General features: G+C 48.4%; 1 protein-coding gene across 1 annotated transcript in view; it reads right to left on the reverse strand.

The window, feature by feature from the left end:
• Positions 1 to 15,766, reverse strand: part of ANKRD33B (ankyrin repeat domain 33B) — a 72,279-nt gene that overhangs the window by 55,289 nt on the left and 1,224 nt on the right. The gene's annotated exons all lie outside the window — the stretch shown is intronic.

The raw sequence follows: 15,766 nt of genomic DNA on the forward strand, positions 1-15,766 counted from the left end.
ATTTATTTATTTGAGAGAGAGAGAATGAGAGAGAGCACATGAGAGGGGGGAGGGTCAGAGGGAGAAGCAGACTCCCTGCTGAGCAGGGAGCCCGATGCGGGACTCGATCCAGGGACTCCAGGATCATGACCTGAGCCGAAGGCAGTCGCTTAACCAACTGAGCCACCCAGGCGCCCAGGATCCCTTTATTTTCTATCTCAGTGATCGTCAACTGGGGAGTGATTTTGTGCCCTGAAGGGACATTTGTCAATGTCTGGGGACATTTTTGGATGTAACAACTGGGGAGGAGGGGAAGGGTCCTACTGGCATCTAGTGGGCTTTCCGCTAAGGTCAGGAACAAGACAAGGATGCCCACTCTCACCATTTCTACTCAACACAGTACTGGAAGTACTAGCCAGAGCAATCAGATAAGAAAAAGAAATAAAATGCATCCAAATCAGAAAGAAAGAAGTAAGATGATCTCTGTAGATGACATAATCCCATATATAGAAAGCCCTAAAAACTCCACAAAAAAAAAAAAAAAAAAAAAACCTGTTAGAACTAATAAATGAGTTTCGTAAAGTTGCCGGATACAAAATCAACATGCAAAGATGAGTCACATTTCTTTACCCCAATCAAGAAAACAATCCCACTTATGATAGCATCAAAAAGAATAAAATACATAGAAATAAATTTAACCAAGGAAGTAAAAGATCTGTACATTGAAAACTATAAAACACGGATGAAAGAAACTACAAATAAATAGAAAGATAACCTGTGTTCATGGATTAATATTGTTAAAATATTCTCACTACCCAAAACAATATGCAGATTCAGTGCAATCCCTATTACAATTCCAATGGCATTTTTAACAGAAATAGTAAAAAAAAATTCTAAATTTTGTATGGAACCACAAAAGACCCCAGGTAGCTGAAGCACTCTTGAGAAAGAAGACAATGCTGAAGGCATCACACTCCCTCATTTCAAATGATATTACAAAGCTATAGTAATGCAAACAGTATAGTATTGGCCCAAAAAACAGACACCCAGATCAACAGAACAGAGCCCAGAAAAAAACTCAAGCACGGAAAGTCGACTGATTTTCAACAAGGGCACCAAGAACACACACAATGGGGAAAAGATAGTCTCTTCAGTAAATGATATTGGGGAAACTGGATATGCACACACAAAAGAATGACATCTGATCCTTATCTTACACCATCCACAAAAATCAACTCCAAGTGGATTAAAAACTGGAGCATATGACCTGAAACTGTAGTTTTAAGGATTTCAGAATCAAGGTATAGGGGTGCATGGGTGGCTCAGTCATTAAGCGTCTGCCTTCGGCTCAGGTTATGATCCCAGGGTCCTGGGATCGAGCCCCGAATAGGGCTCCCTGCTCCACAGGAAGCCTGCTTCTCCCTCTCCCACTCCCCCTGCTTGTGTTCCCTCTCTCGCTATATCTCTCTCTGTCAAATAAATAGATAAAATCTTTAAAAAAAAAAAAAAAAAAAAACAAGGTATACAACTGACAGGCAGACATGGCTCCCCAATCTTATTCAAAGAGCAGGTACAAAGCACCTACTATGTGCGCCAACCTCTGCCAGGCTGAAGAGGACATAAACTGAAGGATGCTGACACTCTCCGTCATGGAGCTTACCAAGCCTAGAGAGAAAATACAAAGCATTATCGAACAAAGCCGAGAGAAAACAGTTTATAAACAAGTTGCAAAACACGCTGAGAACCCAGAGAGAAGCCACCCCGTGAGGAGGCGCAGGAGAGAGTTCCAGCAAAGGTGCCAACTGAGACTGCCCTGCAGTAGAGAGAGGGGAAGGGTGGGGGTCCAGGGACAATAAGGACCTGCCAGAGTGTGGAGGTGGCACAGGCCCTGGCTGGGGGGACAGCAAGTCACCCGGCTCAATCCCCTTACTGACACAGTAGAAAATCAGGCATTTGGAGCATTCTTGTAGGGGGACTTGAAGGAAGAGCTTCCGAAGATGCTGCTGCCGTACTAAAGCCACATGTATGAACAAAAATTGAGAAGTGGCAGGAGAACAGAGTGGAAAGTGGCAAGACGCAGCAGGGGTGGAGGGCGGGCGGGAGGTGGGGGAACCAGAGAGGAAGTATAGCATCTACTTCAGGGGCATGTCGCAAAGCCCCAAATTACATCAGTGTGACCCCAAAGAAAAGTGGGAGACCATCACGGGCCTGTCCAGTATTTAGAAAGTGACTAGATGCAGGGTTGCAACCAGGGGCAACTAGCCAGATGGGGACAGCCAGGGCCAGCTATGGACTTTGCAGCCCCCGGGGCAAAATGAAAATGCCAGGCCCTGGTTCAAAATCATTAAGAATTTCCAGACAGCCACAGCAAAGCATGACACCAAACAGGGGGCCTTTTTAAGCACAAGGCCCTGAGTACCGACTGCACAGGTTGCACACCCACAAAACCAGCCCTGGAGGCAAGCGGCAACAATGCCAAATGTTCGAGGGTAGTGATGAGCTGTGTTTCAAACATGTCAAGTAGGAGATGTTGGGCGAAGGTTGGCACAAGAAATCCTGCAGCTGATGTGAACGCAAGTGTGACTCTTGGGAGAGCTGTCCGGGGCTGAGAGCTGGCATCAGCAGAACAAGCCTTGAGGGGGCTCTACCAAGCGGCAATATTCCAAAGGCGGTGTGTGAGCCAGGGCTCTCCGGAGAGACAGAACCAGCAGGGGATACAGACATACAGAGAGGTATTTTAAGGAACCGGTCAGACAAGCGTGAGAGCTGGTAGGCTGGAAACTCAGACAGGAGCTGATGCTAGTGTTGAGGCAGAATTCCTCCCGCTCCGGGGAACTTCAGTTGTTCTTGAGACCTTCAGCTGATCGGACTCGGCCCACCCACATCAGCAGTGGTCATCTCCTTAACTTAAGTTACTGCAGCTGGTAACCACGTCCACAAAATGCCTTCCCGGCTCGCAGAGACAAGTGTGCGATTAAGTAACTTGGTGGTATAGCCTCGCCTAGTTGATGCATAAAAATAACCGCCACGGGGAGTAAGAGACAAACCGGTGGAAAGAGGCTCAGGAAATGGGCCAAGAAATGGAAACCAGAAAGTCAGGTGAGACCAAGAAGCAAGAAGCAGACAAGAAGCCCATGGAGTCCAAGGAGGCGGCCTCAGTGTGCATGACCCAGCTGCAGACCACTTCACGGGGGCTCAGGGATTTGGGGGGGTCCCGAGGTCAGGCCACTGTCAGGATCAGACGGCTTATTCCAGGGGCACCTGGCTGACCAGCAAGGAAGGGGCTCTGAAACCCCGCCGAACTGTGCGCCAACCTGCGCCCGGCACAGGCCTGCCCTCCCCCACCTTCGTCCCGGAAGGGATGTCATCTTCCAACTCTGACAGAAGCGCCCAAAATCCTGGGGAGGGCGGGGCAGCCCTGCGCAGGCCAGGGGCAGTTTCTGTGGGTGGGCTGGGGGAAAAGAAATAAGAAATAAGAACTCCAGGGGATGAGGCCGGGCGCCCCGGAATGGATGCTTTCACAACAGCCGACAACAGAGCCAGAGGGACAGCTGCAAAGCCAGAGAAGGTGGGAGTCCTGAGTGAGCGGCGGCAGAAGGCCGGGCCCTGGGCACCCGCCACAGACCCGCCCGCCCCACGCGACTTTGGCCTTGGGAAGCAGAGGACTTCAGGAGCCTATCAGAGCCAAGCCACTGGCAAGTGAGTCTGGGACTTGTTTGCTTTGGGATTTTATCCCCTTGTTTATGAGAAGGGTTCCAAATATGATGTAACAAGAAGAGAACTAGCAGAGAGGGCAAGATGGGAGAGCTGGTGGGGGCTGGGGGGAGGGTCCAAACCCACTCGGGGAGGAGGTTCGTGCGGGGGCGGGGGGTCCGTGCCCAAAGGGAGGGGCTCCATGCCCAGAGGGGAGGGGTGTAGGCTGTGCGGCAGTGTGTCCTTGGCCTTTACTGAGCCACTTCCCCTGCCCCCTGTCCTGAGACCTGTCAAGGGCAAAACCAGCCTGGCCAGCCTCACCGCTATCCCTGAGGCAGGAGCAAGAAAAGGGGGGACAAGCCTGAAGAAAGCTAACTCCCTCTTCTCTTCAAAATAGAGAGCCAGGATGAGCCGGGGCGGGAGAGGTTGAACTGAAACACGGACCAGAAGAGGTACCTGCCACCCACCAGTGGTTCTCAAAAGTGAGCGTCAGAATCCCTTGCCGGGTCGTGGAACACAAAGTGCCGACCCCAGCCCAGAATTTCGGATTCAGGAAGTCTGGAGTGAGTCCCCAAATGCTGCTGACGCTGCTGGACTCTGCAACCACACTTTGAGGACCTCAGGGACAGGTCAGGAAGACCAAGGAGGGACGACCAAGAGGGTAGTTCGGCTTGATGCTCAGTGTGAAATGGGTCATGTGTGGGGCTTGGCACACTTGTGTAAAAACTTGAACTCCTATCATACATTGTAACTCATAGGTAATTCACGGCAAGACCCTTGAAGGTAGAATCTGCACCTGTCACGGGGTCTTGCACGCGGCACTTCCTGCGGTGAAATGAATGTTGTACTCTTTTATTGGGTAAAAGGTCAAGATAAGCGGTCATAAAGTGACAAGGATCTAGTTCTTCTTTCATAACAGTCCTGTTACAAATAATGTAAATGGTTAAAGGAGATTAGTGGTTGCCTAGGGCTGGAGGAGCCGGTTGGATAGAGGGTCACAGCTGGAGGGTACAAGTTTCTCTCGGAGGTGATGCCTGCATACATCTGTAAATGTCCCAAAAACCACTCATTTGTCCACTCTAAGAGGGAGAATTGGATGGTATGCGAATTATGTATCAATGCACCTGTTGTTAAAACACTCTTATCTTCACTTTCCCCTTCAGACTGCTTCCTTTTAGTTTGCATTTGGGGGATTTCCCATCACTTAGAACTTTAAAGGCTTAAATTAGTTTTCTTTTAAAAATTTTTTTTTCTATTCCTGGACGTTCTATGACGACTTCATTATTTAATTTTACTCATGTCAACATTTTATTTTTAAATCACAGAATAACAGAATCCTATCCTTTCACAGATGGAGATCATCCGTATGTGAACCCATCCAATTCTCCAGGCAGACACCCTAGGCTTTTCTGGAGTGGAAGCCATGCACGTGCAGTGCTCTTCACATATTACACAAATAAACAGCCCACCTCTTCTGCAAGTGGAAAAAAATATTTTAAATGCATTTTTTAAAATTTCTTCAGCATTTCATGTATTAGGAAGTGGGGCCTTTGGGTGTGATTAGATCAGGAGGGTGGAGCCCCATGATGAGATGAGTGCCCTGTTAAAAGACAGGACCTCAACGGGCACCCATCCCACCAGCACCTGATCTGGGACTGTCAGCCTCCAGCACTGTGAGCAATAAATGCTATGTGTGTAAGTCACCCAGTCCACGGTGTTTGGTCACAGCAGCTCGAATGGAGTCAAACATGTTTTAACAGCAAACATTCAGGAATAGCCACTTCTTTGAAAAATGAGCTTTTTTCATTTTTACGGAGACTTGCTTCTAAAGAACATATGTTACTGATAAGGAAAGAGCCTCTATGTATTGCTAAAACTCTTATGTCCAAATCAAGCCATTTGCAAACTGGTAGATGGAAACAGATGCAAACAAATGGTTGATATGAATTTTTAGTTATGTTCAAAGGTCCCCTCCACCGAAGTAACATTAGGAAACCTTTCAAATAAGTTAGTAGCATTTTAAGTATTTGGGGACCCAATAAAATTATTAGTAGAATCACTGTAAGACGCTGTTTTTAACAAATGAGATAGGGTTTTACTTTTTTTTTTAATAACTAAATACACTGTACCTCATTCTAAAACCAGTGTATTTAGATCTGTTTACATCAAAGAAAATTCCAAATTCGCCAGAGAGTTCATGGTAACTGAATTTTTTAGAGAAATGTATCTATTCTACTTTTCACACATGGCAGTGAAGATTCAACCCTTCTCTCAAGACCTTCCCGGGGGCCCTTCCTGATCAAGGGCTCCCCGGTCTCCCAAAAGTACCCTCAAAGAGATATACCTGTCAGGTGTCCCACCTGGGTGACAGCTCTCTGGCATGTTTAAAAAACAACAACAACAACAACAACCCAGTCTAGGGGCACCTGGCTGGCTCAGTCAGTGGAGCATGCAACTCGACCTGGGGTTATGAGTTCAAGCCCCACATTGGGTATAGGGCTTACGTAAAACAAAACAAAACCAGTCTAAGCAACTAAATTTGGGCAAAAGCTTCCCTCCCGGTGACAATCCCCTCCCCCACAAAAATATAAATTAATACCACCACTTTCCTCCAAAGTAAGAATTCCAGATACTGCCAAAGGAGGAAATCTGTGGTCCAGCAGGCCTTTCGGCTTCTCTTAGGTGACCTTTGGTATGTGGCCCCAACACATGAGTGCCTTCTTCACAGGTAGGGTGACCGACCATCTCAATCTGCCAGGGGCACAGGGGTTTTCCAGGATGCAGGACTTTTCGGTGCCACTGCGGGAAAATCCTGGGCAGAACAGGGCGAGCTGATAACCCTCGAGGGCCATTAGGTACCTGCGAAAATCAGCCTCCCCAGCCCTCGCAGTGCATGGAGGATGCGCCTGGAGACCTCAGACATGGCCTGTGCCAGCCCACCCTTCAACAAAGGGGGACATGCAGGTCACAAGATGAACCACAGTCGCTCCTCCCCCTACTCCTCGGTGCCCCTGATGTCCCTTTCCACGGTGCAGGAGACAGGTCCCCCAAAGATCTGGACCTCCTGAAGCATGACAGGCGGCAGGGAGATGTGTCTCCCAGCAACGACAGGCCTCCACGGCTCAGCAACCTGGCTTCCAAGTCTCCTCAGCGGCGTCCATTTACAGCAGCTCCTCAGCCTGGAGCTGCTGTAAATGGCATTCATTTCCTAGAAACCCGCCCATTATCTAACACCAGAGAGAGAAGCCCTGTGTCCCCTGGCCACGCGGACAGCCCTGACCTAGGAGCTGAGTCTCAGCGGCTGTTTGTAGCACATGACTGCTGCCCCTTGTTTCCCCTTATTATGATTTTTTATTTTTTATTAAGTAGGCTCCACGCCCAGCGTACGGAAGCCATACAGACTGACCCTCCTGACAGCAGTGGGCAGGGCCAGGCCCTTTAGAATGCCCGGCTCGACAAGGTCAGGGAAAAGCAGACAGTGAAGGCAACTCCAGGAACCCACGACCGTGGCTTGTTTACAGAACGTCATGGCAGCGTCAGTCTGTGGGACGTCCCAGGATGGACCGGGGCTTTGACTCCAGCGCTCTCCGCACCAGCTTGTACTCAAGGAAAACGCTGAAGAAAGAAAAAGGCTGGTAATGATCCCTGGCATATGCGCCATCTCTCCCCTCCTGAACTGCTCTTCCTCATCGTTCCTGAGTCTAGATCCTTCCCATTCTCCTCCCAGCCTCAGACGGCTCCAACTCCAGTCTCCAGCCACCCAGATTCAGAGGTGCTCCCAAGATGCACCAAGATGTGGCCCCAGCACCCTTCTCTCCCTCCCACCTACCCCACCACCTTGCTTCGTTTACACCTGTGGCACCAACTGCCACTTTCGCTGAGTATAAACACTCAACAGGAGCCCTCCCCTCAACAAATTCTCATGGTTACAAGAGTCCTCACCAAGTAGACGCACCGTTCTCTTGCTTCTACCTTTCCCCTTGCTTAAAATTGAAACAGCAGGACCGGAAACCACCTTGAGATTAACTCGTCATAGAAACAACAGTTCCATTTACCAAGTGCCTATGATGTCACACACGGTGTGCAGAAGTTACTGCTACACCCTGCCCAGAGCCTCGACGAGGTACTGTTATCCTCACAGTGAGATTCCCATTTTATAGATGGGGATCTAGAGGACGCTCAGGATCCAAAGATCGTGCGGCTTGTCCAGGATCATGTAACCAACCTGAGCCTGCCATCTTTGGCCACCAAACTTGTTTTCTGCTCTGAGAAAAGTCCTAGTGCTCTTGCAACAAGTGTATGTGCCAATCACCTCAAGAGCTGCATAAAGTGCAGACTGTGGTCCAGTAGGTCTAGGGAGGGGCCCGGGATCCCGTATGGGGGAAAAGCTCTCAGGCGATGACAGTTCATGGTAGCAGCGGTTCAAACACTAATATGCCCAGTGGGTGCCATTCCCACATATTAACCAGGTCTGATCCTGCTTTAGTTTCTAGAAATCGATCTATTTGTGGTGGTAAGGCTACAGGTAAAAGGTAATGCATGATTTCATTTAATTTTCCAATTTTTTATGGTGGCAAAACTGACAAAGTTTTTCCGTCTTAACCATTTTTAAGAGTTGCCTTCCTTCATTTCATACTTGTGATTTTGAAACAGCCATAGACCTACAGAAAGCTACCCACTTCGGCTTTCCACCCCAACGTCAACATCTTCAATAATTACAGGGCAAGAGCTCCACCATGAAATGAGCATTGCTGCGATCCAGAGCTTGTTCAGGTGTAGGGTGGGGCAAGGGGTCCTGTGTCATGTCAACCCACGTGTAGACCACCGCAGTCCAGACGCAGGGCTGGCCATCACCACAGGCCCCCTCCTGCTACCCCATTAGAGGGGCACCCACTCCTCCTCTCCCCGAAACCCTAACCCTGGCAACCTATAAGCTGTTCTCCGTCGCTATAACTGTATTATTCCAAGAATGTTACACCAATGAATCATACAGCATCATTTCCTTTGAGATGGACTTTTTTCACTCAGCCTAACCCCCCCATCTTCCTTTATGTATAAACCAACTTCACGCACCTTCCTTTGTCTCAGAAAGTGGGCTATGGTAAATTTATTTAACAGCCTGTGCTAGGCAGCTCCCCTAAGCACGCTCCTGCCTCTTCACTGGCCTCACCTCCCCACCGGCTGCCCACGCCTCTCTCAGCTGGAACGGCCCTCCCTCCGCAGGTGTTACATCTAATCCAAGAGTCAGTTAAATCCAGAAACAGAAGCCAGAGAGAAATGCTTGACTCCATATCCCATCACTTGCCTACTTTGGATTGAACTTATTCAGAGCTGACATAAATACGCCTTGGGAAGCATACATCTGTTTTTGTTACTTTGAAATTGCTCTCAATCCCATGGCTCCGATCCAATTTGGCCGCCAAGCCAACTGTCACTGGGGATTTCACATCTCCCTTCATTTCCTATCTCTGACTTGCTAGAAATAAGTAAAATTCACCTTCAACTGTCTTTCAAATTTAAGAACACTGCTTGAAAATAGTCTCTTATGTACACACACACGAATGACATCAAGGATTCTTAATATCCTACTGCATCTTAAAATCTGAGCTCTTAAGAACACATACACACGTGCTCGCACACGTGCACACGTGCACACACGTGCACACACACACGTGCATACACGCACACATGTACACACATGCACACGTGCACATGCGTGCACCTACACCAGCATTCCAGCAGGCTGTCTAAAAAAAATTACTTCCCAATCATCTTGAATGAAACATTTTCTTTGTTCACATATTTTAACAACTTCACTACAACCTTCTTATTTCTTTTAATTAAAAGGAATTACATATTATCTTATGTATGGAACTGTTTGACTTAATTTGGAGAAATCAGACTATCACATGGTTATAATTTAGAATTACCGGCCCAATAAAAGGCTGTAAGGCCAGTCTCAAGAAATTTCAAAGTGTCACAAAGACCATATTCTCTGAATCAGGTTTTAAAAATTCATTTAATAAAGCTCAAAAAATATATATTTTTAAAATGTTACACATAATTCTAAATAACTTCTAGATCAAAAAAAGAAGAAAAGAAAGCCTAAGGTAAATTAGAACAGAACAATAAGAAAATACTACATACCAAACTTGGGGGAAAAGCAAAACTGATACTTCAAGAGAAAACTACAGGTAGAATAAATCTGACGGTAGGAAATAATTTTTTTAAAAAAGCAGAAACTGATGAAAGAGTGAAGAAATGGATCCAGAGCAAAAGCTGACTCTCCGAAAGGACGGACTGGATAGATTTTTTTTTTATAATATTTGTCACAAATGAGAAACAGCACAATCTCAAAAATATAGGAAAAGAGGATATAAGACAGTAATAACAAACATTAAAAAGAGAACTCTATAGAAACTTCAGACGATTGGCCTTTAAAACTTAGAAAAAAATAGGACACTTCCCTGGAAAAACAGATGTTACTATAACAGACAGAGGAAGAAGAGAAAATATGCATTATCCTATAAGCTTTAAAGAGTTACTGACCTAAAGTTCTGATAGGATGGCTTGGATTTTAGTGATTTATAATTAATTAAATAGTACTTAGAGCATTTGCTATGTCATAGCCACATGTCATGCAAAATCGCTTTGAATGGTTTGCCTATTATACCGATATAAATGTCAGATGAATAAATGATATACCCTGTTAATTATTTTAGACTTCCGTAACACCTCTCCCTCGGTCTTTCTTTACAAGTATAGGATTTCTTTACAAGAAATCAGATGCTCAAAATCAGCCAACCACTCTCCCATTTCTCACGCACAGCCGCGAGGAGGCAAGGGTAGAAAGCTCAGAAGCTCCTTGGAGAAGCCCACTGGGGTTCCAAGGAGCAGCAGAAGCAGCTCCAGGGTCCCTCCAGAACCCAGCTCTCCTGACGCACTAGATGCCCTCTCCTCTGAGCCTCACTCTGTCCTACTGCAAAAAGGTGGAGACAAATAACCGGCTCTAAAATCCCATGATGATGGGGGCGCCTGAGTGGCTCAGTCGTTTGGGCATCCGAGTTTTGGTTGCAGCTCAGGTCGTGATCTCAGCTTCAGGTTGGGCTCCATGCTGCGGGCGGCGGAGGGGGGGGGGGGGTTCTTCTTGAGGATTCTCTCTCTCCCTCTCCCTCTGCCCCTCCCCTCCGTGCTCTGTCTCTCTCTCTCTCTCTCTCTCTTTCTCTTTCTCTCTCTAAAATAAATAAATAAATCTTTAAAATCCCATGACAATGGTCTTCCTAAATTTCTGAAATCTTCATCCACACAAACACACGAAAAGCGGCATCAAAAACCACCCTTTCCTGTGAAAATTAAAACAGAACTTTGGAAGCAGATGGCTTCCTGATGCTGGATCCTTAGGATGTGGAGGCTTTCGGTACCCTCTACTTGGGTACCCACCTGAAATGTTCCTTCATAAAACTAAATTTAAAATAAACAAGTAAGTGCTCAGGGTTGGCAAATAACATCCTTTTACAAACAAAAGCAAACTCCCCCTGAAGAGGGTAGATCTGGGGCCTTGAGACTTCCGTCAGCAGAAGTGACCTCGAACCTCGTAAGCTCCGCTTGCTCTCTTGAAACCCTTAGCCCGCCCTGGAGAACCAGCCCAGGCCAGCCTGCTGGAGAATGAGAAACCACACGGGGCAGAGTCACCCGCAGAGAAGATCTTCCTGGTCCTGCCAGCCGCAGCCGACTCCAGCTGAACGCAAGTCCAGCCCAGATCAACGGAGCTGCGCCATCCTTAGCAAAATGTTTACTGTTGTACACACCCTTGAGTTTTCAGTTACGTGGCATCTGGCATAGTTGTGGCCACAGAGACCTGCCACACTTGTATCAGAAACACGTGGGATACTCTTAACGATATTATAATGGTGGACACATGTCATTAACACTTGCCCAAACCCACAGGATGCACAAAACCAAGACGGAACCATAGTGTAAACCGTGGACTTTGGGTGATAATGTGTCAGTGTGGGTTCATCAGTTGTAACAAATGCACAACTCTGCTCACACATATTGGTCATGGGGGAGCCTGTGCACATGTTGGGGCAGGAGGTAGATGGGAAATCTCTGTACCTTCCCCTCAATTTTGCTGTGAATCTAAAACTGTCCTTAAAAAAATTAAGTCCTTTAGGGCGCCTGGGTGGCTCAGTTAGTTAAGCGACTGCCTTCGGCTCAGGTCATGATCCTGGAGTCCCGGGATCGAGTCCCGCATCGGGCTCCCTGCTCGGCAGGGAGTCTGCTTCTCCCTCTGACCCTCCTCCCTCTCATGCTCTCTGTCTCTCATTCTCTCCCTCTCAAATAAATAAATAAAATCTTTAAAAAAAAAAAAATTCCTTTAAAAAAATAAAATAAAAAACAAGATACAAAAAAAAAGGCATGGACCTCTCCACTGATGCTGGGCCCAGAGGCACACCCCTAAGCCCCCCCCCCCCCCCCCCCACCCTCGCCATGGTCCGTGGGGAGGAAGAAGCAGACAGACATCTGTCAGCCTGCCTGCCACATGCCCACTTCAGCTGACCGCTTCTCTGCTCCTGCCCCTTGGGCTCTGGTCTAATCTGCTCATCCTCCCTTCCGTGTCCCTCCCCCACACATCAGAAATAACACACTAACACACATCCCCAAGTAGCAAAGTCAAGCTCCCTGCCCACAAGCTCCCCAGGCTTGATGGCCCTCAAACCTATGGAGGCCAGAATTCTCTTTCTATCGAGACTAGCCCCATTCTAAGCACATGCAGTGCAGGAGGCCTGAGGCCTGGTGAAGGCAGAGGGCTGGGTGTGAATTCCCAACAACTTGATTTCTCATTTTCGGGAAAGGGGATTCCAAAGTCTATCAATCCTTCTGTGGCATTCGAAAAAACAAAACCAAAACTCAAACACGATTTTTTTTTCTCGTGTGTGTGTCAAGATAAAGGTCCCGGTCACTGCTGCAAATCTATAAAACATTAAGCTCCCCCATGAGTAAAGGGAGACACCCCCATGCTGGGTGGGTGGTGTGGGTTTGGCTGAGCCTAGACAGCAAATTGGCTGAGCCTAGAGAGCAACTGGGGGGCGGGGCCTTTGGAGAGCCCCTAGAATTTAAACATGCCTGAGAAGAATGACATCAAGAAAGGAGGGCAATATTTTAAATTTAGCATAATTGGGCCTAATTTGGTTCAAGAGCTGTCTGACATTCGAACTGCCTTTCTACAACAATGAAAGCAGCACAAACACATCCTTTTGATTTCAGGCCTGTCTCCAGAGCTGTCACCTCCATAAAGGTGAATCTCGGGAGATAATAAGAGGAAGAGAAGAATTATGAAAAAGAATTATGGCAGCTTTCACCATCCCCAAGTCACAGGGAACAAAACAACCATAAATCTAAATGACAGCAAGAGCACACTTTGAATGTTACTGGAGAATTATTTGACAAATATTTACATGTTGCATATTAAATTATGTGATCCTTTTAGAGCAATAAATATTTTAGAAGAAAATTGTATGCTGAGCCACATCCAAGATAGTACCCATCTCAGGAGCCAGGAAAGAACACATTTTCTTAAACAAGACACATCTGATCCTTGGTTACTCAAACTGAATGAAACATCTGTCAGCTTGGGCAGAACTCCCTTCTTAACTGACCGGAAGGGAGTTCTGCTTCTTCTAGGAAGCTGGCTGTGGGCAGGACCTGTGAGCTGCACATTCTCTAGATGGAGCAAGTACCCCTCTATTCCACCAAACTTCTCTCTAGGGCTTTCTGTAAGGTTTTTACTATCACTAATTGTGATAAGCTTGTAGATCAGGCCCAAAGGGCTCATGCCTCAGGGCCTTTGCACTTGCCGCTCCGCTACCTGCAGCGCTTTCCCCCACATTATCTTCTCTACATCTTAGTCAAATGTCAGCTGCTCTCTCAAGTGACCACTCTCAATCCCTGAACCCCTGGATTGTGTTTACCCCGCTCCAGGTGCTGCAGGCTAGACTGGGGTACGACAAAAGCCCTTCCTGAGAACGTGCTACCTGAGAAGGTGCCCCTGAGACCTGAAGGCAGTGAGTGAGCACACCTCTGCCCCAAGGTTGAACACTATCACACTGAAACCAGTTCACTTCCCAATTTCCTGTTTTTTAGCCAGCTCCTCTGGGCTGGCCTCTTGCCACCAGACCCGGGTTGGCCTCGCCTCTCCAGCTTTGGCTCCCATATACCCCCCGGCTCGGTACCACAGCACAACCAACCATACTGCCCCCACCACCACCCCCTTGGCTCGGTCAGCTGACCAGAACATCCTCCCTCCACAGCCCCCCAAGTCTGTCCTCACTAGGCTCCCAGGATTGTCGGAGCTCCTTGCATTGAAGACACTTGCTCTGTATCTCTTTGGACTGCCTTCTGGGGCCCTGCCTCGGGCTCTAAGCACCAGGTAGTCTTCCTCTCTAAGCACCAGGTACTATTACTGTGAGTTCTCTCCTCAAATAAAGGGCCAACTCTCAAAGGCAAGGACTGTTGATTTCTCTTCCGGTCTCCTACAGTACCTGACCGTTGCCTAACAAGAAACACATCTGCAAAGACTCGCTGTCCCATTTGCCATTGGTCGTGCATTGGCCCTTTACAGCACTTTATTCGCAGCTTTTATAGGAAGACGGAGGCTGTTTGATCAACAGACTCTAGGAGCCACTGGGAAGAAGAGAAGCTCTGGCCTCCCTCTCCCCCAAAGCACAGAACACAGGACTTGCTCCTTCTGATCAGAAGATACAAGAGCCCAGGGGTCTTGCCATTTGCCAGCCAGGTACCATTTCTCCATCATGATTTGGTGGGGAGCAGAGAGGAGGAGACTCAACGCAGAGAAACAAAGGGAGACGCTGCAATCAAGGGGAACAGCAGAGAGAAAAAGAACTTCGCCTGGCAGAAGGAAAAAGTGCTGGAGGATGTGTTCTTCCCAGCCGGGAGGAGGCTGACAAGAAACAGGAGGGGATGGTTAACGAGGGCTATTGTCAGGGTCATGTGCATTAGGGGGTTTCATGCTCACGACCCTGGGAGGTACAACTAGGAAACCGAGGCAGAGAGGCTGGAACCTGTCCTTCTGTCCAGTTCCATTGCCCTCCCCGGACCCTATGCTGAGGGAGTGGCTTTCAAAAGTAGCCCAGAAACCCCCTAGCCACGGGCTGTTTATATTGTTCTCAGATGGCTAGAATGCAGCAGTTCCCAAACTTTTATTTGTTGCCCCCAAAGGAAACATCATAAAGCTGGGCCCAGTGGAGCCTCAAAGCAGCTTGGCCTCTGCCCACCCCAGCCGCCTGGACACCCCAGGCTGCTCAGGAGATGGGACCCACCAGCCCCCCACCATGTTCTTCCTGATCTTTGCCAGGCTTCCTTAAAAGCAGGCCCTGCTACCTGCTTCAGGCAAGAGAGGTCTCCTATAAACACCTGTGTGTGAAAACGCACCTTAGTAAAAGCCAAAGTAGAGCTGCAGAAACAGCCCCAGCAGCCCACCCACGGTGAGGGCAGAGGGAAGGAGGGGTGCCGGCACTGCCCGGGGTCCTAACACCTCCAGGGCTCTGGGGCCTCTGGGCCAGCGCTGGCGACACACGACACCAAGCATAGTCCCTTCCCTGCTTTCAAATGCTGTGTCAAGCAAGCCGCCCAAGTGTGGAAGCAGAAAGTGACACTGGCAGGCTCCTCCATGACTAAGCCCAGCCCAAACCACAGGGGGACACACAGCACCCCGCTCCCGAGATAAACGGAAGGCACAGGGTCCCCAAGATCCCGAGTAAAACTGTCAGCCACAGGCTCCGGAGTAAAAAGCACTTGCACTCCCGATCTGTGCGAGGCTAAGGCTGCGGATCCCGCCGGACCGGAGACTGTGACACTCAGGTGAGCAGCTGCCGACCCAGAGGGACTCCCGGGCACTCGGCCGCTGGGGTCCCTCTGCAGTGTGTCCCTCCGAGGGTTGGGTGGGTTGTTCTGTGAGCCAGGCATTCTCAAGTCTTCGAAAGCCAACTTTGTCTTTCCTTTTCAAAATGTTTCCTGCTATCTCTGAGTCCTGACATGACTAACGGATACCTCGTGCCTCCCTCCACCCCCCCCC

Source organism: Neomonachus schauinslandi, chromosome 7 (assembly GCF_002201575.2).
Source record: "Neomonachus schauinslandi chromosome 7, ASM220157v2, whole genome shotgun sequence".
Classification (NCBI taxonomy): Eukaryota; Metazoa; Chordata; class Mammalia; order Carnivora; family Phocidae; genus Neomonachus; species Neomonachus schauinslandi.